This window comes from Heliangelus exortis, chromosome 10 (genome assembly GCF_036169615.1).
Source record: "Heliangelus exortis chromosome 10, bHelExo1.hap1, whole genome shotgun sequence".
Classification (NCBI taxonomy): Eukaryota; Metazoa; Chordata; class Aves; order Apodiformes; family Trochilidae; genus Heliangelus; species Heliangelus exortis.
In genome coordinates this window covers 17,148,639-17,175,180 of record NC_092431.1, presented here as the reverse complement: position 1 = coordinate 17,175,180, position 26,542 = coordinate 17,148,639, and the positions used below count along the sequence as shown (strand labels likewise).

The 26,542-nt window shown below is 39.3% G+C and overlaps 1 protein-coding gene across 6 annotated transcripts in view; it reads right to left on the bottom strand.

The window, feature by feature from the left end:
• Positions 1 to 26,542, bottom strand: part of INPP4B (inositol polyphosphate-4-phosphatase type II B) — a 267,108-nt gene that overhangs the window by 185,843 nt on the left and 54,723 nt on the right. Inside the window, exon 1 of one of the 6 annotated variants that reach the window (XM_071753783.1) lies at positions 19,187 to 19,369. The exons of the other annotated variants lie outside the window; for them this stretch is intronic. The gene's annotated coding sequence lies outside the window, so the exon portion shown is untranslated. Of the gene's footprint in view, positions 1 to 19,186; positions 19,370 to 26,542 lie in introns of those variants that run through there. 6 annotated transcript variants of the gene reach the window in all.

The following is a 26,542-nucleotide window of genomic DNA, read 5'->3' as shown; positions in this document are numbered from 1 at the left end:
AAACAGCCTATATTTTAAGTGTCCAAGTTCTTCAGTCCAGAGACAAAACTTTGCACCACAACTGAAAATATGGTGCTGCACTCCAAGCTTGAGCATCTCCAGGCAGCTGGGCTGAGCTTCCAGCTGTTCCCCCAGCTCTGCACGGATGGCACTGCTGATAAACACTGCCAGGAGTGCTGACAGATGCTAATTAAACTTCAAGAGATCATTCATTGCTAATTCTTTGGGTGTACCAGAATTAGCTGAAGCTATGTTGACTACATAAGCCACACACTTAGGTATAAACATGCAAGTTACTTGACTTGTAGATATACCATAACGTTTTGCCAGGAAAAAAAAAAAAAAAATAAAAAAAAAATATATATATATGCATATATATGCTGTGTTTTAGAGAGTAATCATATTTTTAATCACTTTTCTTCAGTTATCAAGAGAAACAAACGGCCCCAAAATACAAAACTTAATCTTAGGTTATTAGAATTATCACCATCATGAATATAATAAGTGATATAGTTTTGTTTGTTTGCAAAGCTACAAAGACTGTATCACTTAGAAATTATTTATCATAGGTAACCATATAGTACAAGAAGGCTGTAAGAAAACAGACTGACAGCCATGTAAATGCACCTTCTGTAAGTTTTATATACTAATAAACAGTTTTTAAGAAAAAGGGATCAAATATTCATGACAATTTGCTGTGGTTAAGAATTTACCAAAAAACATTTATGCCAACAATGTGGAAAAAGATGAGTGAAAGGTCCCATTTGGTATTTCCAGTCTGGGTTAAATAACCTAATATGACTTAGCAAGTATAATAAAGTTCTGTCACATTGAGATCACTGCTTCTGCATCACTGGCTATAAACTCCAGTTAAGCCTTTGGGCTCCTTACATTCTAGGTGTTAATTTTGACCCAGTTCTGGCCTCATTAAACACAAATCCCCAGATACTCTTTTCTCCAACATCAAAAAATAAGCTCATTCAAGTTTTCACATTAGTGAAAACAAATCAGCCAAACTAGATTGCAATTCAGGATGGTGACAAAGATGTCTTGAACAAGTCTCTTGTTCCCATTCCTTCTCCTTTATGGGGGGCAAATGGGCTGCAGCAAAAAAAAGGCTGTAAAAACCAACATCCAACCTGTAGGGACCATTTCCTTTGTGCAGAAACAGTTGAACACCTACCCAGGGGGGAAAAGTCCTCAAGGATTTGAAGGTTAAACCTGGGCACTTCCCAGATGAGCCTACCCTAAACTACAACTAATTTGACAACACCTCCACAAAGGTCACACTAAACCACTCTGTCAGGCTGGTTTCAGACCTGGCAGCAAGTACAGTCTGAGGTTCTCATCTCTGAATTGTGGGGATCAGGAATGTAGCCTGAACACAGGGACAGTCTTCCTTCTTTTTATTAAAGCATGGAGAAAAAAGAATAAAAAAACAAAGAGACACTCATGTAATTACAGATAAAGATCACACACGAGCACACAAGGACTAGGAGTAGGACTAAATCCCAGGTAATATTGAAACACTGCCCACTGTGTGAAGCACTTATTTCATTTTTATGACAATTTAAAATAATTTTCCATGCAATATATGGAATGACAACTCTGCAGATCCTCCAAGGCTAACTCTGCTTCCTTCCTGTTGAGAAGTTCCCTACAATATAGAACCAAAAGCTCTTGTTTTAACAAAAACCTTACCACTTTATTTCACTTAATCTTTAGATGGCAGAATAAAAACAGTGTCTTTAAGTAAAAAAAATCTGTGACACTCTCAGTGGTGTCATCAACAGAGCAGACAAATCCAAGCTCAGTCCCAAAGAATGCACATGGCAACTGCAATCTCATTCCAGTTTAAAGACCTCCTTGTGGAACTGTGCCCATTCAACTGATGACATCCAGAAATGAAGAGGCATCTAACACAGTAGAATTGCTCCTTCTAGTATAAAAATAATCCAGGTTATTCTATTATTTCATGATGAAAGCTGTTGATATAATGAACAACCTTTCCTAGAGTCAAAGAAGGTGTTAAGTAGATGCTCTGAGGCTCCACTTTACTAGGTAACAAGAGCTAATTTTCACTGCACCTAAAGGCTTTCTTCTTAAATACTTGACAACTTGAGCCCTGGAGACAGCAATCACTTACAGGCAATATAAAAATTGCAGTTCAGTTTAGACAGTGACAGTAAAGCAGTGTTTCAGCACACCAACTCTTATAATGATGTCTCAGATCTCAACTTTTCAATGGATGTGAAATCACAGTGAGGCTGTGAGGACAACAGAACTCAGCTCTCCCTCTGAAAATGCAGAAAGGTGCCCAGTTACTTTCAACAAAATTCTTTTTCATGTGGAATCCTGTCATCCTAACCCAATAATAAGCAGTCATAACACTGCAATTACCAAGTAGCTACAAGCTCATTTTTCTCAAATCAGCTCAATAAAGACATCAAATCAGAGACTATTAAGGTGTCAGTCCCACAGCCCTGCCATACTCTGAATCCTTCACCCCATTAGCTTTATTACCTTAGTGACATTACAGATCTCCATTCCTTTAGCATCCCTAAAGCCTCAACAGTGCACTCAAACCTGTCTCAACCTCTAAGAAAGTGTCACCCACAACATGAAGGATTTTCACTGTTATCTAGAGATGAAATTGGCAGGAAAAAAAGTTCTGCTTGTTCAAAATCCCTGTGCAGAGTGACTGCTGCTATGGAGAGATTCCCACAATAGGACTGGGAGCAGCCCCCTTTCTAGAGAGGCTTTGACACTGAAGGAGAAAACTCATAAAAGTCAGATTAAATTGTGTTGTATGTCTTTGAAACAATTCAGAACCTGAAATTCAAAGGGGACCTGGTGTTTGAGACTGAGATCAGGCACTAGATGTAAGAACACCCCCTCTGAGCAAGGTTCTTAATCCACCAATTCCAATCAGTCAAGCAGGAAGGGAAGAAGTTTTCTAGAACAACTGATGAGCATCAAGGCTCATTCTTACTGAAACCAGCAGACTCCCATTACAAAAATCTCCATTCCTTGATCACTGAACTGATATTTGCCTTCAGAGGTGTCACTCACCTGTTTTAAAGCCCAGTTATGCTCAAATCTGCTGGTTTTTCTTCTTTTTTACTATGTTTTTTAAGACAAAGAGAGGACTCCAGTGCAAACCCCCAAAACTTATGCACATAGTTACACCAAGTTAAATTGTAACATCTTCGAAAAGGCCCAAAGAAACAAATACCACAAAAAACAACCCAGTCACCAACCCCAGTCTGACACACTGTTAAATTCTTAATTTTGATTTGCAGTTCTTGACTCTCTTTGTTCTTTTTTTCAAAATTCATCTGAGAAACCTTATGCTTCCTGGCAGGCAGAAGTCAGATGGTCTGGCTTCACACATTTTTTCAGGATTATAGGATATACTTTAGAGAAGCCTCTCAATGCCATACAGAACACAGAAGTATCTTATTGAATTGTTAAGATGGGACATTGGGAAACATTAGGTGTTTATTTACAAAAGAAGGTTATAACAATACCTCATTTTTTCAGATCCATTTTCAATGGTAGTTTGTTATTAGTGCAGCAGCTTCCAAATGCTTCATATTGGCTAAGATCACCCTGAAACTAAGGAAGGGATTTCTTTTTATTAGACTCAGGCTACTTTTTTACTGTAGTTCACACAGGTATCAGATTCAGTTACTTGAAAGACTGAGGAAAAAGAAAAGCAGCAGTGGTTTTCATCCTTTTTTTCCTGCCATTTACTTACCAGAAGTAAGGTGAGATGTCATGTGTCTGCCTAGTTTTCCATAGTTCCCTGCCATCATTATCAGATTTAGGGATCTGCCATGGTTAATTCTATTGGTACAAGAAGCAACTTTAAATTTAGGTTACAGAAGAGGCTCTCCTGAGTCCTGCTGCTCAGTGGAACTCTGCCTGCTCTTCTTCCAGCTCTTCTTCTAGGAATATTATTGTCTTGCACAGAGGCCAGAAAAACAGAGCAACTCTACCCAAGTTGCTCTGTTGGATTTAAAGCTACTTTTTAAAGGGTTGCCTAAGTTCCCCACTACAGACACAGTGTCAGTCTTAGAGATCTGCTATGCTGAGGATTGCTATTTGTATACAAAGGGACAGAATGGCCTAGAAGCTGCTAATACTCCATTGACTCCAGTTGGTGAAAAAAGAAAGGATAACACTCACCACACGTTGTATGCTCACACAGAAATGGTCTTTCCTGCTACCCTTATCCTACAGAGTACTGCTACCCTTAATAAAGAAAAAAACCTCAAGTATTCACAATATTAACAGTGACATCACATTTCACCATTTTTACTCTGTCGCAGCTCTTCATCCCTTTACTTTCTTCCCTTGTCAACACCTGACTTGTAAATTTCATTAATATTTCAGGTTAAAAACTGACCTTTGCAGATAAGCTTACCTTGGGATACCAAGATACCAATGGGGTTTGCAAAGTTTTTAGCTCCTAAGTAAAGAAACTTCAACAGATCTCTTACAGCAATATTTATTTCATTCCTACCCATAAAAGGGCTCATTCAGAATACTAGTGGGAGCACTACTGCCCATATAAGAAAGGCTGAGATCCAAACTTCCATGGAAATTACTGGGATAAAGTGCAGGAACCAAAAATGAAATTAAATCCAGCTTGAAGACATGTAGGAAAAACACACCTGGGGGAAAAGAGCTCCAAGTATGAATGCTCTTGGTAAGATTATGAAAAAGGGCAGAGGTATTAAATGTTCTGTGCTATTAGGGAAGCTGAATGATTTTTCTGATAGGTAAATGGGACACTTGGCACTCTTTGGGGCTGTAACAACAGAACAAGTTTCATTTCATGCCCCTTAAAACACTACTTTGCCCTGGAGAGATCATTTTCAGCCATTCATAAAAGGCTCAGTTTTATTCATTTTACTACTACTCTTATACTATTAAACATCTTATATACTTAATACAATTTAATACTTAAATACTTAATCTCATCTCCTTCCTCTCCTAGTCCAAAATACACTGGTTTTTCCTTCAAGGGATTCACTTTTTCTTGTGTCATCATCAGCCCATCAGAGCTGAGAGAATTTTGAAAGTCATCATGACCTCTGATAAGACAGCAATAAAGAAGTAAATACAACATCCATGACTGAATGGTAGATGATGATCTAGTGACTCAGGAGTCTAATCAGGCAGAAAACTCATATTCAAACAATTTGGAAGAGAAATTACAATCTTTCTGAAGTGTTTGAGCTTTATGACCAGATATTTACCTTAGGAAAAACAAATGGGCTTGTAATTATATTCAAGTACTTACCACTGAATTATTGTAGAAAGCATACAGAAATTATCTGAAAATTACTTCTAATATATCCCTGAGCTATTTTTAAACTCATTTTTCCAGCCTTTTTCATACAATCTTTTAAGTTACATAAGAATATATTCATCACTTTATATGATGGATTTTAAGCTATTCCTTAAAAAGCCTCCTTTTATCTTGAAAAAACCCTGAAGTGGGAAAAGTACTCAAAATCTAGTGACACTGGACTATATGAGCCTTCACTTTCATCACAGCTTCATTAAATATTTATTGCCACACAAAGCAAATTTCCTTTCATTTCTGAAGACATAATTGGAAAATCAGCCCTAAATTCTGGGTGAGCTGCTTCCCCCCCTCTCCCCTTCAAGAGTGGAAAATAACCATTGAGACACACAGCAGGACAGACTAAATAATTCCAATGAAAGGTAAAGAACTTGTGGTAAACCATGCTTGGCATACACACAAAAGAATGTGATGATGAAGAGCAAGAAACTAAAAGGGAAAGAACATACCTGACTAGAAGACTCCGTTTTTAGAAGTTGTTGGGGTTTTTTTGGTGGTGTTTTTTTGTTTTTTAAAGGAGAGAAAAAATTTCCACATGCAAAAATGAACTTAAATTAAGAAAACTGTTCCAGCAGCAAGTAGGGTTCAGTGTAGGGTAACACAGAGCATTAGATACCTGGTGCCATGCAACTGCTGGCACAGGAGCCAGCCTTGCAACAACAACAACAAAAAAATCACTTAAAAAAGAAAAAACCTTTGGAAACTATAAATGCTGAGGCAGTGTGACTGCAGATAAATAAGCCATCTTGAAATCTTTTGCACTTTGCTTAGAATGGCATCGTGTTCACCCATGTTTTGATTTTACTAGACTGAAGTGATATCCACTAAAAAGCTTCATACCTACTTTGAGAAACAAGCCCAAAAGACAAAGTTGAGAATTACTATTTTAAGTCTTCTTCCTGGAGGCCTCAACCTTTGGAAAAATCTGTATGCAAACTATTCTACTTCAATGCATTGGCTGGACTCCTATAGAACTCTGGTGAAGTTACAGATATAGGAACACAAACCTTCATTTTCCACCTCTTCTTTCACGAAGGTTGCATTGTTGCAATAAGCCAGAAAAAAAAAAAAAAAGTTTCAACACTACCACAATTACTTGTTCCTAAACTATGTTTGCTTGAGAATATAACATCTCTTGTGCATTAAAAGCTGTATTTGTAGTTGTATTGCTTATAAACCCAATGAGGAAATTATAGAATTAAGCCTAGTAGGCACTATTTACACTCACATCAAACTTTGAAAACTCTCAAAATAATTCAAATAAGGCATATTAAGAAGTACAGAACCTTAAGGTATACTGTGAAATACTATGGTTTGCTCCTAAACCTGGCCAGGTTTTTCAGCTGATGACTCCATACTTGCTTTTGTCACAAGAGAACAGTATATTGTATGCAAAAGTCCATAGGTCACATATACCCCTCCCAATACTTCAGTGCCTCAAGAGTAACACTAAGAATTAATTCAATTTCATAATTCAAGTTTTGGATCAAGTTGCAATCTCTACATTCAGTCCAACCACTGTTACCATGCAGGCTGCTATCTTCATGTAGAAATTCTTCTAGGCTCAAGATAGAAAGACAAGATAATCTTAAAACCCCATCTCATCTAGAGTCCACTGTACATGGAACAATTTCCTTCCTTTGTAACTTCAGCTGATAAAAAAGCACAGCTATTAACAGAGCCTCTTCTTCCAACAAAGCTTCCAAGACTTACATGATGGTCACTAAGTGCTGAAAACTAACCCAGTAAACTTAAAGGCTATGTACACCATCCATGAAAATAAACCACTCCTCAGCAAGCTGCCAGGGATATATATCCCTTATTACAGTGTCCCTGTTACCCCATCTACCAAGACACTGGCACAACGTTTGCATCTTTCAAGCTTGGGAATGCTGAGGAAGCCAATTTGAATCTACAAAACTTGTTAAATGTCAGAATCCAATGAAGCCCATTCTGTACTGCTGCAGTGTTTGAGGGTCAGCAACAAAGATGGAGACTCCCCTTTTACAAGGAGTCACAGGAAAAAGATAAGGGGTAATGGGTGCAAATTATTCATTGGGAAAATCCAATTGGATGCAAGAGGAAGGAGAACAAAGAGCCACTGAAATCATCTCCCGAGGGAAGTGGTGGCTTCTCCAACATAAGACACTTTTAAGATTCAGCTAGATGGGGTCCTCTTCTTGTCCAGAGTGTGCTTCTGCCAATAAAGGTTGGATCAGATCATCCCAGAAGTCCCTAGAAGGGGGGAGAGGGGAAGGGAAGAGGAGAGGAGAAGAGAAGGGAAGAGGAGAGGAGAGGAGAGGAGAGGAGAAGAGAAGGGAAGAGGAGAGGAGAGGAGAAGAGAAGGGAAGAGGAGAGGAGAGGAGAGGAGAGGAGAGGAGAGGAGAGGAGAAGAGAAGAGAAGGGAAGAGGAGAGGAGAGGAGAAGGGAAGGGAAGAGTAGAGGAGAGTAGAAGAGAAGGGAAGAGGAGAGGAGAAGAGAAGGGAAGAGGAGAGGAGAAGAGAAGGGAAGAGGAGAGGAGAAGAGAAGGGAAGAGGAGAGGAGAAGAGAAGGGAAGAGGAGAGGAGAAGAGAAGGGAAGAGGAGAGGAGAGGAGAAGAGAAGGGAAGAGGAGAGGAGAAGAGAAGAGAAGGGAAGAGGAGAGGAGAAGAGAAGGGAAGAGGAGAGGAAAAGAGAAGGGAAGAGGAGAGGAAAAGAGAAGGGAAGAGGAGAGGAAAAGAGAAGGGAAGAGGAGAGGAAAAGAGAAGGGAAGAGGAGAGGAAAAGAGAAGGGAAGAGGAGAAAAGGGAAGGGAAGAGGAGAAAAGGGAAGGGAAGAGGAGAAAAGGGAAGGGAAGAGGAGAAAAGGGAAGGGAAGAGGAGAAAAGGGAAGGGGAGAAAAGGGAAGGGGAGAAAAGGGAAGGGGAGAAAAGGGAAGGGGAGAAAAGGGAAGGGGAGAAAAGGGAAGGGGAGAAAAGGGAAGGGAAGAAAAGAGAAGGGAAGAGGAGAAAAGGGAAGGGAAGAGGAGAAAAGGGAAGGGAAGAGGAGAAAAGGGAAGGGAAGAGGAGAAAAGGGAAGGGAAGAGGAGAAAAGGGAAGGGAAGAGGAGAAAAGGGAAGGGAAGAGGAGAAAAGGGAAGGGAAGAGGAGAAAAGGGAAGGGAAGAGGACAAAAGGGAAGGGAAGAGGACAAAAGGGAAGGGAACAGGACAAAAGGGAAGGGAACAGGACAAAAGAGAAGGGAACAGGACAAAAGAGAAGGGAACAGGACAAAAGAGAAGGGAACAGGACAAAAGAGAAGGGAACAGGACAAAAGAGAAGGGAACAGGACAAAAGAGAAGGGAACAGGACAAAAGAGAAGGGAACAGGACAAAAGAGAAGGGAACAGGACAAAAGAGAAGGGAACAGGACAAAAGAGAAGGCTCTTACCCAGGCAGTCCCTCTGCTCTTAGGAAGCCCCACATTTTAAATTATATTTATGGACAGGAACAAAGCAGTAATTCCTCTAGAGATTTGAAGAGTGGTTTTGACAAAGTTTACATAATTTAGGCTCCCTTTGGCTACAACTTCAAATCTAAACAGAACATTTCAGAGATGTGACAATACAGTGCAGTACAAGTTGGCACCATAATAAAGACAACTGCTTCCACTGGTGGAACAAAATAATCTTAGGCAACCCACAAGCTTCAGGGAAAGCTTTCTATTGGGGGGAAGGGCAGTGTTGGTTTATTGTTTTTCAAAAAAGTTTTAACCAAGGCACTACCACAATATTTCAAGACTAAACTTGCACTAAAACTTCCCTACTCCCAGCAGGGGCCTTAAAATGGATCAGAAATCCTAAAGTTTCATTTAAAACCATAGCCAACTCTACAAGATTTCATTGACTTGCCGTTATAAAAGTTTCCTGCTCCTAATCTGTGCTTAAATACTAATAAATGAAACTGAGCAATCATGCCTCAAGCATGCAGTTCTCAGTTTCTGTATCACCACAGTTCCTGTGTCCACTTCTCAGCAGCACACAGGGATTGATTTTTTAATTCCCACAGGCAACAACAAATACCTTAGCACAAAGCAGCAAGTAAGCACTAAATACAGATACTCACTTTTTGAAATACTTCCATGACACCTGAGCAAACAGTGGCAATGAAGAGAAGACACTTTTGAGGCTCCAGTCATAGAATCATAGAATTGGCTGGGTTGGAAGGGACCTCAGAGATCACCAAGTCCAACCCTTGATCCACTCCCGCTGCAGTTCCCAGCCCATGGCACTGAGTGCCACATCCAGGCTCTTTTGAAATATCTCCAGGGATGGAGAATCCACCACTTCCCTGGGCAGCCCATTCCAGTGTCTGATCACCCTCTCTGTAAAGAATTTCTTCCTAATATCCAACTTAAGCCTCCCCTGGCAGAGCTTAAGCCCATGGCCTCGTCTTGCTGAGAGTTGCCTGGGAAAAGAGCCCAACCCCCCCCTGGCTCCAACCTCCTTTCAGGGAGTTGGAGAGAGTGATGAGGTCTCCCCTGAGCCTCCTCTTCTCCAGCCTCAACACCCCCAGCTCCCTCAGCCCTTCCTCACAGGACTTGTGCTGGATCCCTTCCCAGCCTCCTTGCTCTTCTCTGGACCTGCTCCAGCACCTCAATCTCCTTCCTGAGCTGAGGGGCCCAGAACTGGACACAGGACTCAAGCTGTGGCCTCCCCAGGGCTGAGCACAGGGGCAGAATCCCTTCCCTGGACCTGCTGGCCACGCTGTTCCTGAGCCAGCCCAGGATGCCATTGGCCTTCTTGGCCACCTGGGCACACTGCTGGCTCCTCTTCAGCTTCCTGGCAATCCAGACTCCCAGCTCCCTTTCTGCCACTCTGTGCCCAGCCTGGAGCTCCCCATGGGGTTGTTGTGGCCAAAGTGCAGGACCCGGCACTTGGCCTTGTTGAACCTCATCCCGTTGGAATCAGCCCAACTCTCCAGTCTGTCCAGGTCCCTCTGCAGAGCCCTCCTGCCTTCCAGCTGATCCACACTCCCCCCAGCTTAGTGTCACCTGCAAATTTGCTGATGATGGACTCAATCCCTTCATCTAAATCATCAGTAAAGATATTGAACAGAACTGGGCCCAACATTGATCCCTGGGGGACACCACGGCCGCCATTTTGATGCAGCCCCGTTCAGCACCACTCTCTGGGCCCGGCCCTCCAGCCAGTTCCTAGCCCAGCACAGATGCCCCTGTCCAAGCTGTGGGCTGACAGCTTTTCCAGGAGAATGCTGTGGGAGACGGTGTCAAAGGCCTTGCTGAAGTCCAGGTAGACCATATCCACAGCCTTCCCCTCATCCACCAGGCAGTCACCCGATCTTAAAAGGAGCTCAGGTTGGTCAGACAGGACCTGCCCTTCCTAACCCCGTGCTGGCTGGGTCTGATCCCTTGCCCATCCTGTAGGTGCTGTGTGATTACACTGAGGATGATCAAACAGCAGCTGAAAACTCAACTACCCACACATGGAGAACTCCTGTCTTTCCTACTTTATCATTCAAAGCAGTACAGCCAAAGCAGTCACAAACCACTCGTATTTCATCGGTATGACCCATCACAACAGGTCACACCTTACAGACAAAAAGCATGGTACCCTGGATTAACCCACAGCGGGTAATTGCTAGTCCCAGCCAATACACCTGGAAATTCCAAGGAGCCATCTTAGCTTTAAAATCTTCCCCTAGAATTGTGAAAGATGACTAAGAAGTATCTACTTGTGGCAATTCGTGCAAATTTGCCCTTTTAAAACCAAAAAAGACACAGAGGTCACGAAGCTGGGTGTGGACACATGATGTTTGCATGCTCTTAAGACAAATGGCCTAAGAGTAGACAGAGCTCATATTAAAAAATTATAGGAAGACATGTTGTAAAATGGAAGGTTACAAGACCTTGTGTTTTGACACAAATTTATGCCACACTTTCCAAAAAGGTAAGGAAAAAAAAAATGTCCTGTTTTCTAGTAGACAATATTTTCACTTCAAGTTGCTGTTTTCCATGAGAATTCCCTACATTCCATTACAGCCCAAATAACTTGTTTGGGGTTTTTTTAGTTAAAAAATTCAGCTAGTGCAGCTTGGATCTACTGTCTTTGTCTGAATAATTTCTATTTTAAAGGATCTCTCATACATTCACATACACAACAGCATTTTAAAACCTTCCAACAAAAATGGTTTTAATTAGCTACTAAACAGCTGGCCAAACCCATCATATGCAGGCAACAACCACTTTAATCACCTCATTACAGGAACTCTTAATAATTCACATAATTGTGAATTCTGTGGCCATTTTACTTTAATTATTCATGTTATGGTCAACAGAAAAACCCACAACCCAAAGACAGCTCACTAGCAAAATTAAAAACTCCTGTAAATATTTCAGTATTATTATCTAAGAGTATAAATACTATGAAAATTGTTTGCTTTTTTTAAAGATTTCAAAATTGATACAGTCCAAAGGACAGACTGCTTGAATTTGGGATGCTGCCAACAGTGCAGAGGAATCTGAAATCAAAACAGAATCAACAGCTTCAGAAAAAAGCTACCCAAAGCATGCATTGCTATTACCCATCCTGAATTTCAAAGGCCATCACAGTACTCATTGACACTCTAAGTCATTTAGTTTCTACATCCATGGATGTTGAGGGCAGAGAAGCAGAACACTGCAGTTACTGCCAGATTAAGAGGTTATTGAACAGTATTTGCCTCTTTCAAATTACTGCTGTCTTTGTGTGTCATTTCACAGGGAACCTGAGCTTGTACAGACACAGAAAAGACTCATTTCTCCCACAGCATCTGCCACTGCTTCTAATGATCTCATCTTGCACCTGATTAGTTCAGGGGAATTGTACCCTTAAGAATTGCCTGGTGATACAGGAAAGTACACAAGGTCTGATCTAAATCAATGCTCACTGCTTCTTCCCAGCTTCTGCTTTCCAGTAGGTCACCATCTCTGAGAAGTGGAAGGAAATTCCACTGGTTATGCCCATTCTGTTCCTGAGGTATGGATTCAATGTCTGCTATGTCCCACAATTCAAACTTTGCATTTTCACCTGGCAGCACAGCAGAGTTTTTTCTCCATTACATTCTGTTCTGGAGCTTTCTCAAAATCTACACTTTCAGCCCCATGACTGAAAAAGTGGATATGTATGTGATGTGACATCTAACCAAAGACAACAGGACAGTTTTAGCTCTTACTGCTATGATAACTGTCAGGATTTTTAAAGCCAGTTATGAAGCAAGTAAAGCTTCCTTATTCTGGAGTCCCTTTTGAACTCTCTATTAACACAGCCAGAAACACAGTATTTTATACACAAGGGAATCCTTTCTTTAAAATGGAAGTACACACATGTTGAGCAAGTCATCATTTCTAAAAGAGGAATATATCTAATTCACAATTTCTCATAAGATACTTAAGAGTACTTCTTTGACCCAGGTCAGAAAAAACAGACTTATTGTAATGGTTCCCATTTTGGAAGGCTACTGAAGACAAGGGTGAATAATAATTTGGGACTGCATACAGTAGAATAATATTTTCATGTTTACTGAAGTTATACAAAATGATCGATCCTTTGTTTCACTTGGACTCCCCCTTAAGGTGCAGTGCTGCTGGATGGAATAAAACTTTCAAATTTTCCTTTGATACAGATGACAAAAAAAAAACCCAACCAACCAACCAACCAAAAAACCAGAAGAAAAAACAAAAAAAAAAAATCCACAAAACCCTTCCATCTCTAGGTTGCCTTCCAGTCATGCTCACCCTTCCCTCATGAATCTTTATTCATGAGGCACAAATGCTGCATATGCTGAAAGAAGAGTTTTACCCTTTTATTCAAATTGTTACTCTTATATATCTAAACTTGAATTTTGAATTAACTATTTTGATCAAATTTAATGAAGGTTTCCATTTGCTAGTTCCAAGACCAACACTGTCCTAAGTGAGAAGACTCAATAAAGTACCACATGAATTTTGATGATGATCCTAAAAGAAAAGGATATATATACAGGTGACATGAAGATAGCCTGCAGAGTTTGCACTCTTGAGCAAAGTGTTCACACAAATTAGGAGAAAATCCAAGTTCCTCACTTAAAAAGCAGCAACTACTTTGTGGTACAAACAAAACAGCCACCTTATGACACTGGTAGGGAAGACCCTGTCAGAAGAGGCCAGTGTGTGGCATGGAGCAAAATGAAGGAAAACTTCCAGCTGTGAACTCCTAACCAGGTCACAAAGTCAGGCAATGCAAGTGATTCCTCCTACTTGCTCTACACTCAAAGTTTAGACCTGCTCAAATGAGCTTTTTTCAGCTTGGATATAGCCTCTTGCAAAGCTCACAGCCCCACATATCATTTTTTACATGGAAAACTGAGAAAAACAAATTTTCAAGGCTAAAGTTCTGGATTTTAGCTCTTAGTCAATGAATGCAGAATTGCCAAATGCAAAGTGGATCAACAATCTGCCCTTGAAAGCTGAACTTGTGACATAATTTAAGATAAACTGTAGTTTGCACTATCTTAAAACAAAGGAGAAAACCCTATATTCTTCTATATTCTTCCTATATTCTTCTGTGGTCTGACCTTAGAACAAAGTGCTATTCATACCACTGTTGGAAAGGTAACTTTGAAATATGACAATTTTTCCACTAGAATTAATATTTCGTTCTATTAAAAAATTAAAAATTATTTACTCTCTCACTTTAGCAGATGTTTCATTAAAGGAATAGAAAAAAGGGATATTTGGTGGTTTTTGTCGACTTACTTAAAACTTTCAAGCACATAATAGACAGCAAAAACATTCATAATCACTGCATATAGTGCTGACTTGGTTGTAATCTATCACAAAAGTTACAGCTACTGCACATTTTCATTAAATTCTGAATTCTTAGTGTTACATATCCATAAGAGGAAGACAAGGGGAGCAGCTCAGCTGAGAGCCACAGAGAAGTTCAGTGGAAGAGGAAAACTTCTACTGCACTGGGACACACACTTGGGCAGAAGTCTTTCCACTGCCTCAGGTTTTGCTGGTTTATTATTAAATCTGAAAGAAATGGCTCTGGGACCAGCAATTCATTCTTATACGCCAGTGTATTACTTGATTTTTATACATAGATTTCCAGCAATGTTTTACAAGCTACTGGCAAGGCCATTAGGAACCATCTTCCCTCACTGCATTGTAGGTCTATTAGCACAGCAATATTCTTGTAAATTCATATAGCCATATAATGTGGCTATATTATTAGCTATATTATTTCACTAGCTATATTATTTCAACTATCTCTTCTTTACTAAGAAAAAACGTCTTATTGCATCTTAGCTAAATTTGTAGCTACTGGGAGAGGCCTCCATTTCTTTTTTAAAATGTATCCATCCATTTTTCACTTGCCAAGCCCAGAGATGTAATTGTTCAATACACTTTTAAAGTAACCTGAAAAAAGCAATCCTGCTTGCACATAGAGAGCTCACCCACAAAGAATGAAAGTAGACTGATCTTTTAATATTCTGGTGTTAGCTGAAGGTTTAGAAAATAAACCCCCCAAGAACAGATTGAGATACATAATCTGTGCCTGGGAAACTATCACCTGGGCAATTTTTCCATTTTCATCCAGCCACTTGTAAAATCTGCCTTTAATTCTAAAGTAAATTGCCTTCAGAAAAAGAAAAAATTATTATATATCTGAAGATCAAGTTTACCAGGCTTCAAAACAACTTGTTGCATTAGGTTACCTAATACTTTTCCATTCTTGCCTAATACTTTCCCATTTTACAGCCCAGGGAATATTACAGAAAACATACATGTACATACATGCATTTACAGAATCCTGACCCACCTCTCCACAACCCTTCCCACAGCCTTCACAAAGAGGCTGATTCTTCACTCAACACCTATTTTTCTGTTCTGTTCACCCAGCCTGTTGTAAGGAAGAGGATATGACTACCACCACATGCATGCATTTTCAAGTGAAACTCATTAGCTTCACAAAAGCCCTACAAGTTACTTTGACTTCATGCCAGCAGAGCACAGGAAGAATTTGGGCATAAATGTACGGAATAACAGCAGGCAAGCTGTACCTCTCACTGATCAGCTCTGTACAGCAAAAAGCTGGTAGCATCATTCTGATCCAAGTTAGTCAGCTCCACAGAAAATTAAACACCACTGTAAAAAAAGGGGCAGGGGGCTGGTGGGAGACATACCCAGGCAAAGCCTTGCTCTTGACACACATCACTCCTTCCCTTTTCACTCTATCACCACATTTACCTGAGGGAGGAAGGGCTGATACCCAACATGTCCACATTTACCTGAGGGAGGAAGGGCTGATACCCAAAATTTCTACATTTACCTGAGGGAGGAAGGGCTGATTCCATGGGGTTTTCTTCAGTGCAAGGAAAATGCCACCACTGAGGTACAGCTGGAACCCAAGTGTCCTCTATCAGGAGGTGAAGTAGAATAAAGGATACACATAATTTCAAGAAACATTTATTTCAGCAGCATACACCTCTATTATTCATCGTGACCCAAAGCACCGAGATATTTTGTTTAAGTAAGTACCTCATATAGTTCACAGGGAGAAATATTCATGTTAAAATGTGCACTTAACTGAAATTCTCTAATTTATGCTGCTAAGTGTAAGTAAGAAGGATAAAGAGGCAGGATAACTATATTAAGGTTAAAGCAATTGCCTCAGTCAGTATATTATGAGGGTTTACTAAAAAGTAGGGCAAACTAAAAATTCTTTAAAAATATTTAAGAAAAAGAAAACCTCCCTATTCTACCTTCAGTCAATTACAAGTAATAGCTTTTTCTAAAACTGTTTCTGAGCAGCACTTGCCACAATCATTTTAAAAGCCTCAGCAGAACAATAGAATCCCCATTTCAGAACGCCTGGAAAACCACAAGGACTTCAGTTTAACAGCACAGCACCTGAGGAATGTGTAAACAAAATAAACTTGACAAAATTCATATTGGAGTGAAAAAATGCTCACAGCTTGCAGCACATGTTAATATCTTTGACGTTAATCAGATTATTTTAAGCTTTTTATAGACTTGGAGTAAAGAAAAAAATAGGAAATCACCTTTTAGAATATGTTTTGAAAAGAGTAAAGCACTGTCTGGTGTAGGACAAGATCCATGCTGGGCTGATGAGCTTTTCAACACCCCCCAGGAGATCACATGCTGGATCCCAGTCCTGTCACTGAGACAGAAAACAGTAAATGGGGAACTGTGTGGCAGCTCTCACACACCTAGAAAGGAAAGAAACAACCTTCTGCTATGCATTGTGCACCATATATTGCTCTCCTGTGGATGGAAAAATTGCTCACAATAATTTTGGAAGTTTGAGTATGTGGTTTGTGATGCCTTCTGAACTGGTTGCCTCTGCTTCCCTCATATCCCATCCTTGCTGGCACACCCAAAGGTTCATCTGCATGGATACACATATGCAAACTTCTGATAATATCTGACTTGAAAGAGCAACACATCAAGATGCCACCTTTATTTGCTCACACTTAGCACTTAAAGGGAAAGTAGCCTGCTGCATGCTTATAGAACCTCATGGACTACCTGAAAATTAATCTTAAACCACTTTGAGCAAAGATGAGACTTCTCTTTGTAATGTAATCAGCATCCTGCCTAGAGCACAATTTTACTGTGGAACTTGCAGCAGAACACAAAAAACTCATCCCCAGCAACCTACACCCAAACCACTGTTTCAATTTAAAACAAAGATTTCTCAAAACAAAATAACTGAGTTCTAAGAAAAATTTCCAAATTGCCTCTTTCAGATTTCAAGGACATTTAGCACTGCTTCTCAAACAGACTTACCATCAAGTTTAAATTTATAGTTACTTGTTTCTATTAAGAAGTATGAGATTAAGACATAAACCATGCCCTAATTAGATATCTAGAGTTTTGCCATGTTTTCCATCTCTATATTCTGCTTCTCTGCAATTTGCTTCTGTGCAACAGAGGGGAACAACACTACAGTCCAAAGACAGGGCAAGTCTACAGCAACACTTTGGGGTTTATTAATTAAAAGGTTCAACAGCAGAAGAGAGACCTGGCAAAACTGTACTGTCAGGTTGATACTAAGGATACTATAACTCATGATAAAACCTACCTTCATTCTCACTTCTGCAATGCACAAAATGTTTGTATATGAAACCTTGAGATTATCAGATCAAACATTTAAAAAAAAAAAAAATCCAACAAATTAACAACTTCACCTGCCCCCCTCACCACCAGATTAATTCAAACTTTCCTCTATCTTGTTAGAAACATAAATGACAAATTTCAAAGAGGAAAACTGGGGAAGTTGTAGACAAAAAAGAAACAGAGAAAGCTGATGCCCTTTCCTGTCAACAGATGAAGACATTACACTTAGAGCATCAGTAGCCTTTGCTGTTATGCCAGAGCCTCATGTGGCATTAACAGATGCAGATCTGCTGGCTGAAGTCAAATTGAACTAATTTAAAACCAGTCAAGGTTCAGCTGCCTTTTTATCCCCTGACATTTTTTGAGCCTTTAAGCCTTTTGGATAATGACGTATAAAACAAGGCAGAGGGCATTATTCTATTATTGCTAAATCTAAAACATAATAAACCTAAGACCAAACCTAATAAAGTTCAAGATATTAGAAAACTGTTAGAAGACACAGCAAATTAAATAAATTCATTTGTTAAAAATACAAAATGCTGACAAAAGAAGTCAGCAACATTTGACTGAGCAAGCAATTTTCACTTGGTTTAGCAGCTGACCTTCAAGAAAAGCCCCACCTGTCACATCACTGTATTTGCACTAAACCTCCTGTTCAATTCACTGACTGCACATAATACTCTGGGGTAATCCAGGAGTCCATCTCCTGTTTTAATCATCACTATTATTTTTCTATATGGAATGCATTAAATAGATGTAGCTTCCCATTCTGAATATTATTTTTTTTTCTTCAAGTAAGTGGTCACAAATACCAGCTTTTTTTTTTTTTTTTTTTTTTTGGGGGGGAGGTGGTGTCTTTCTCCCATCTTTATATTCCTTTACATCCATACAATAATAAAGTGCATACTACTGACTCAAGTTTTTTCTATTTATCAGTTACATATAACAAACACCTACTTGATTACTGCTTCCCATAGAGGATACCTAAATTACTATTATTAAATTTGTACATCAAATTAGACAATAAAAAGTCCAGCTGAGGAGACCTTAAGCTACGAAATTATTATTGAGAGCAGCTGCTAAATTTTATACACTGCAAACAATTAATAATTCTATTCTAGATGGATCAAAGATAAAACAGAAAAGGGCTTTAAAAAAAAAAAAACAAACAAAAACCCCACCCACAAAAAAAAGGGGAAGTTGGGTAACAGGCATGCAGCAGCATTTCTTCATTCATTAAATTTGTACACGATTCCTAGTAAAGGAACTGTTGGGTGGTATTGTTTCTATTTTGCTTTTCCCTAGAGTTTCTTCTGCAACACAGAGCCCACCTGTGGATGCTCCTCACCACTCTTGGCTACATCCTATCTGGCAGGGTCCAGCACTAAGAACCAGCAGTCCAGGAGCCACACCTCCTTCTCTTACTTTTTAGTTATTTTGCATTTCAATTCCTGTCCACTGCACCACAGGCAGCATTCTTTAAATGCCAGTTCCCAAAACAGATCAATGTTTTTACTCCAATTCATGTTGGAAAGGATTTTGTAATTAATTTATGATTTTTATAGGTATTTACATGACAGCTGGTTTGCCTATTGATATTTCTAACACTTAGCTAAAAATTATTTACTCTATTTATTTCAAAGAAATAGAACTGATCAAGACAAGTAAACTCACACGTCAGATGGATAAGCCCTGAAGAGGAGGAGAAATTAATCTCAGCATCATCTTCAACCAAGAGGTCAAGGCAGTGCCTTCATGTAACTAAGAGATTGGTGGTCCGTGGGCTTCCCAATCCAGGGCAGCATCACCAGACTCCAGAGCAAGGGCTGGGGTAGCTATTCCAAGCCCCAGGAGAGCTGGTGTGGCAGAGACATCCCACCTGCTCTGCCAACATCCAGCCCTGCCCCACCCCGAGATAGCAGGAAACCAGCAGGATCCAACTTGAGGAATGACCTCAAAGCAAACATTTGTCTTTCTCCCAGGCAGCAAAAGGCAAACAACACTTCTCTTTCACTGCCTGCTTGGCTTAGTCTTGGCCCAAAAAGATCATTGGGGTAACAGTTCACAGACTTTAAATTATAGGACTAACTGAGTGAAGGTGGACATGCCTGATGCTACGTGTATCTTGACATTTTGGGTTCAAGGAGTCAGGGTGGGGGGTGAGAAAAATCCTCCCAGACTCTCTCTTCAGTCATGTTCTTCAGGTCATAATGAAAGCCTAACTATAGCTTTCTTCTGTGACTTTCACCCAGTCTCTTTAGAAGAAAAACAAACAAGCATAATAGAGGACAAGCAGAATCCAATTGCATTTATATGGCAAAAGACTTCAGCACCTTGAAATTTGGGGCTAATATCAGCAGAATTTTAAATTTATGCTGCATGTTTTGAAACAGCAATAGCTTCAAGGCTTAAAAAAATTGCCTTTACTGAATATTCTATTTAAGAGTTTGCTAAATTTGAGGTCCATTGGCTTTTCAGTTTATTATTAAGTGCAGATTTAATTACATCCAATGTGTTTACACTGAGGGAAACTAAAAAGCTTGCAGTCACTAAGTCAACACAAGTCACAGCAAGCTCCAGCCATAAGGTGCCAATGCACACATTACACATGACAAATCTGCATTCTTTTCAGAGCAAGAAAAGCTGCAGTCTTACAGCTGTAACCAATATATATTCCATTCCAAATATTTAAAAAATGCTCTACTTAGAGGTGAAAATTGGTTGGCTTTATAAGATGGGCTACTGATTTAGCTGGTTCACTGAAAAATTACTAGGCTCAAAAGGTTAAAAGGGTGTTACACTAGGAGAAGATTGTTAAAATTTGATTTAAGGAGGCACAGCATTTCTTACTGCATGGTAAATGATGAGTGAGTGTTGATATTATTCTCTCTTGAGCAACCTGCATCTTCAGTAGATGGAAAAAGCAAATCACAATTCATTAACTGAGCCATTTAAACATTTTCTATGCTTACAACATTCTTTAACATACTTAAAATATTCCTCACATAAAGGAAATAATAATTTACTTTAATAATGTGGCAAATAATTGGTTTGTTACATTAGTTACTATTCTATCTTGATTAATAGTTTGAGGTAATTATTATATCACAAGAGTCAGAAAATGGGTCAAGTTTAATGGCTTCCTAAAAATTGTAACATAGCACTGACATAACACCAAAATTACACTGTATCTGAAACATGGATCATGTGAAAATAAGAAAAAAAAAGCCAGTACAAAATGAGAAGAGATGATCACTAATGCAGAAAAGGATGTTGAGAGGAAACTGGAGAAATAAGGCAAAACAGGAGAAGAGAAAGAGCTATAGGAGGCAGATGAAGAACTGGGAATTTCACACAAAACTGGATGCAAAAACCACCTCTCCCTCAAGAAACAGGAAGGGAAGACAACAGAAATAAAAAAGAATGAAAATGAAAACCAGAAAGACATGACTGAATTAATCTACATCAAGTCCCATCAACCCATGAAGTTAAAAGAACAGCTGAAACAGATAATATCCCTGACTCAGTTTCACAAGAATGAAGCCCAAGGAAGAGGAGAAGTAACTAATACAGCAGAGTAGAAAGAAAGGAGAAGCAGCCAGCAACATTTTGGAACAATATTCATTAAGCAGTTATTTCAAACTGTTCCATTTTTCAGTGGTTGTTCTAAGGACGAAAAAGAAAAATTTGCTGTTTTCAAAAACATTAAATATTTAAAGATCCACCTCGGGGGAAACTTGAAGCAATAAACAAAGATCACATACAAGACTCAATACCAGGATTTTTTTTTTCTTGCAGGGGGGAAATGTCACTTCAACAGAATTTGCTTTGATCCTTAAATAAGCAAAATTTTAATATATTACAAAAGCAGATGGCAATATTTTTGCTGTCTGATAGAAATGAGGTGTAGAAGAATCAAATGTAAACATTTTCAGCTGTCATCAAGATCCCACCATTTCACCACAACAATATTTTAACATTGATGACAGATTCTAGCACACATCTTCAGGACTGACCTAGATGAGAGCAGTCACAATTTAGCACCTAGCACCAGGAAAACTCCTGTAACCTTCTTCTAGGGACTGGAACACCTTCCTGATAAGAAGGGCATAGGTAGGAATAATAACCTGAAAGGCATGAAATGCAGAACTTGGTGCAAAACTGCCTTGTCTTTGGTAGCTTCTGCAATGAGGCAGGGAGACAGAGGCATGTGAAGCAATAAATCCATTATAGCAGCATCACCTTGACAATCCCAGCTCATGATAAATGGGGTGACATGAAGACAGACCAGAAACCATGTAGTAGAAGACCATGGAAGAATAGGTCAGGCTTCCTTAATCAGAATTTCTGGAATATTTAAGTTCACTTTTGTTAGTAACTTATTTCACCCTGTAATCTTCACATACAAATCATGCTTCTTTCTTTGTAAGAGGTTAAAATCTTGAAGTTACCTTTTTTCCTACACAGTGATCAGGAAATAATGTTTTAAAATGTGCTCCCACAAATGTCTGTTTTAAGAATACAACTCAGTAGTGAAATGATCCAAAGTTTCTCTCAACTGAGCTTCACACCCAAAAATTAACACTTTGTAAAAGGAAGGTAGGGAATAAAGCATATAACCAAGGAGTAAACAATTAATAGATCAAGTAAACTCTAGTTCCACCTCACCTCATCCTCAATTTATGTACTCTGTATAAACTCAAACATATACTCAAACTGTTTTTTGAAAAAGTATTACATTGATATTCCTCCATTCAAGAGAAAAATATGTGCAGAATACTATGGAGGCCAAAAATTTCAAATTAGCTTGCATGTATGCAAAGAAGATTTGGATTCCCTACTATTTAAAAGTTAACAGCTAAAGAAACCACTCTGAGGAGTATTCCCAGATCTTTTCAAGTTTTTGAAGACAACAACATTATTAGCATCAGAAGGTCAGACATTTAACCAACTTATTTCCAGCACCTAACAGAACAAAAGTGAAGACATTTTTATTCCAACACCAGGCTCTATTTTCAAATGCAAAATTAGTGATATAGAGGCTAAAAGCAGAAACAGTTTCCTGATTAGACCTAAGGTACTTGTGTCTGCTAAGGACTGGGGGTGAGGGAGAGCACAGACAGTGAAAAATCAGTCTCCATCAATAAAAGAGAATAAAAAAAATAAAAAGCAAACAGTGCATTCTTATCTAGGACAGTCTTGTTCCTGTCTCACACTGCTCTAAGTGTAAGAGATTTTAATGTTCACTCAACCTGGCTGAACACCAAAATAAGGTACTGCTGAAAAATCAAGGATGACAGAAAAAATCACCCTATCATTTTGCTGGACAGTTTATGAGGGGTAGGAAAGGGGCAGGCAGGCACAGGAGAATATGATCAGTTCTTCCACAAAGTAGAAAGACTTATTCTTTCCAGTAGAAAAACTAAAAATTTCAGGTCTGAACTTAAAGACCAGCATGTGACCCCACCTGATGGAAAAGTAGCCTGACTGTCAATCAATAAGGAAACACAACACACCAGTGCACTAGTGAGGGAACGGGCACAATTAAAAAGCAGCCCTACAAGATAAATAACCCAGTTTGAGTGCATGATGCTGTATCCAGAAAGCTTTACTCCATTCTGTGGATCAAATGCAAAGAGACTGTATGAAACACAAGTCATGGAAAACAAACACAAAACATCTTCCAGCATTTTTTATATGCAGTCTTTCCAAAGCTTAAAATGATATCAATATAGGTGACCATGCTGAGACTCCTCCTGGCTGAACAACCCTCAGCTTATCTTCATAGAGGAGATGCTCCTATCCCAGTCCTCTGAGCATTTTTTTGTGGCTCTCCTCTGGACACTCTCAAGGAGCTCTATGTCCTCCTTATTCTGGGGACTCCAGAACTGGACACAGTACTGCAGGTGGGGTCTCACAAGAACAGAGTACAGGGACTGATTTTAAAAATCAGTATATCCACTATTTTCATCTTAGAGTAGAGGGGATGAGAGAAGGGTAGACTGAAAGAAAAAAAAAAAAAAAAAAAAAAAAAAAAGAAAAAAAAAAAAAATCAAGCAAATGCTTTAAACTTTATCAGGAAGATGATATAAGGGGATAAACTATTTTCTTCCTAGTCTATAATCTGCCAGATAAAACTTAGCATTAAAAATTGCTTCTCTCCAGGCCACAGACAGCATAAGTTCCCTAGCAGAAGCCAACAAGCTTTCTTAAAAGGTCAAACCTTCAGTGGTATTTAAACCCTCTGATTACTACTAATAGCTTATGACTCTGGGTGCCTCTTGTATAATGCAACAGCCTTTCACAGCATTAACTCACAGTGCCACATAGGACACCTCCATGAAGCAGCCCAGGTACAGGGCTCAACTGGCCTTCCACTCAGAGCCTACAAGCCTGCCCTGGATTGCTGCATGGGCAGTGTCACAGCTTTTGTTGATACACAAGAGTAATAGGACTTTTTTGGTAAGAGAAGACCTTTAAGATCATCAAGTCCAACCATTTACCCAGCACTGCCAAATCCACTACTAAACTGTGTCCCTCAGCATCACATCTGCAAGGCTTTTAAACACCTCCAGGGCTGGTGACTCCACCACTGCTCAGGAAAGCCTGTGCTTCACAAACCTTTCAGTGAAGGAACTTTCCCTAATACCCAGTCTAAACCTGGCACAACTTCATGCTGTCCCCACTAAGGAAGGGCTGAGGGAGCTGGGGGAGTTCAGGCTGGAGAAGAGGAGGCTCAGGGGAGACCTCATCACTCTCTACAACTCCCTGAAAGGAGGTTGGAGCCAGGGGGGGGTTGGGCTCTGCTCCCAAGTAGCTCCCAGTAAGACAAGAGGCCATGGGCTTAAGCTCTGCCAGGGGAGGCTTAAGTTGGATATTAGGAAGAAATTGTTTACAAAGAGGGTGATCAGACACTGGAATGGGCTGCCCAGGGAAGGGGTGGATTCTCCATCCCTGGAGATATTTCAAAAGAGCCTGGATGTGGCACTCAGTGCCATGGGCTGGGAACTGCAGCGGGAGTGGATCAAGGGTTGGACTTGATGATCTCTGAGGTCCCTTCCAACCTGGATGATTCTGTGATTCTGTCACCCCATCTCTTCCTTCTCATAATTCTCCCCACTCTATATTACTTAGCATTTCAAATACTTTTTTAAAGTTCTTAGTGTTAACACATAAAAACACAATTTTTTTTCTTCAATTCACATATCTGAGCAGGCTAGATAAACACCTACATTTTAATACTAAATTTTCCAGTGTTAATTATTTTTTTACCACAGGAAATCTGGGTATGCCGTGGTCTCTCAGCACAATTCTCAATCCTAAAATTACTTCCAAAGGTGAATATTACAGAATGGAGTTGGTTTAATTTTTTTCCACATCCAAGTTAACTAAAATTGCAACAATGAAGTGCAGTACACCTTGTTCCAACCAGCACCAGAACATCTCAGATCTTGCTTTTTTAACACAATTATATATATATATAAATATATATGTATTTTATATATATATATATATATATATATATATATGTATATATGTATCACTGGGAACTTCAAAATGAAGATTCCAAGACAAAACAAAGCAAGCACCAGCACCTTAAAACATTTTTTAAATGTAAGGTTGGGCTTTAAAAGGTTCAGTAAGATTTGCAGGATCAATTAAAAGACTTGACCTCCATGTATGTCATCAGAAATAGAGTAATAATGACTGGGGAGTGGAAAAAGAAAAAAAGAAAACCCAACACAAAACACAAACTCCAAAACATCTCAGGAATCAAGAAAGACTTTCCATGAGCCTGACAAAAGTTGACATGTTCATTAAAGAGAAATCAGAGGAAGTCAGAAATATTCTAAACAATAATTTGGCTCCTGGTAGCTGTTATGTGTCCAGCATTCCAGACATAAGACCCAACTCCTTAAAGGCTATCTAAAATTTCCTAAAAGAAGAAAATAAAACTACAGGGTAACACATGTAAAAAGGAGGAAGAACACATTCAGGAAAACCTACACCACCCCTAGTGCTTCTTCCTCCCCAGTTTATTCTCTTTCTTCAGCCCTTTTCACTTAAAAAAAGGAAAACAAAAAGTTTCCTTATTGCTACATATATCTCAAAGAATTAATCAGCTTGTTAATAAACTTCAGAGCTGCTTCAGACAGCTCTGAATGGCTCTTAATATTGAGCAGAGCGGAATCTACCAAAGCTTTCCCAGACCAAGTAACACTGATTACTGACCAGACCACTGATAAAGTCTTGCTTCTCAAAGACAAAAAAAACCTCATCAGTAAAAACTGATGGTTTACTGTGTTTATTTCTCTAAAATCCAGCTTAAAATACCAAAGGTGTTGGCCTCTTACTGAATCCCATTATGCCCTTGGACTACATCAACATTAATTCTCAAAATGTCCCATTAGAGTTTAAGTCTGTTTATTTAACCTTCCTGTGTATCTAAGAGATAACTATAAAATCAGAGACTGTGTCAGCTAAAAAACATCTTAAAACCATCTACTGGTGTTGAAATGGTGGCGTTTATGGCTATTTTAGGAGAAGAGGGAGAATTTTAACTTTTTTTTTAAAGGAACATAACCCCTACTCCAATGAAATCAAACCACCTGAAGCTGGTAGGACACAGGAGCTTGTACTCAGGTATCAGGCTACAGTAATATCAGTAATACACTGAAAAGAAATTGTCATCCTCTGAGAGCTGATCCATTGGCACAAGTTAGGCTGTGATAAAAAGGAGACAGCATTGGCAATGCTGAAGCTTCCCTTCTCTCATGGGAACACTTCAGAATGTTCCTATAATAGGACAGCTTTCATAGGCCCTTTCTCTTCCACATCTGCTCCATTCTTTATAAATATTACTCAAAAGGAAAGGTCAGTGGAAAAAACCTAAAAACACATTCAGTATCAGGCAAACTTTTAAAATATTCAAGACAAGCCCAAGTCTAAGAACTTCAATAAGCCAATAGTAGGTTTCAAGTCTATTAAAAAACTACTATGAACTGGACAAATGTGCAGAAATTACAATAC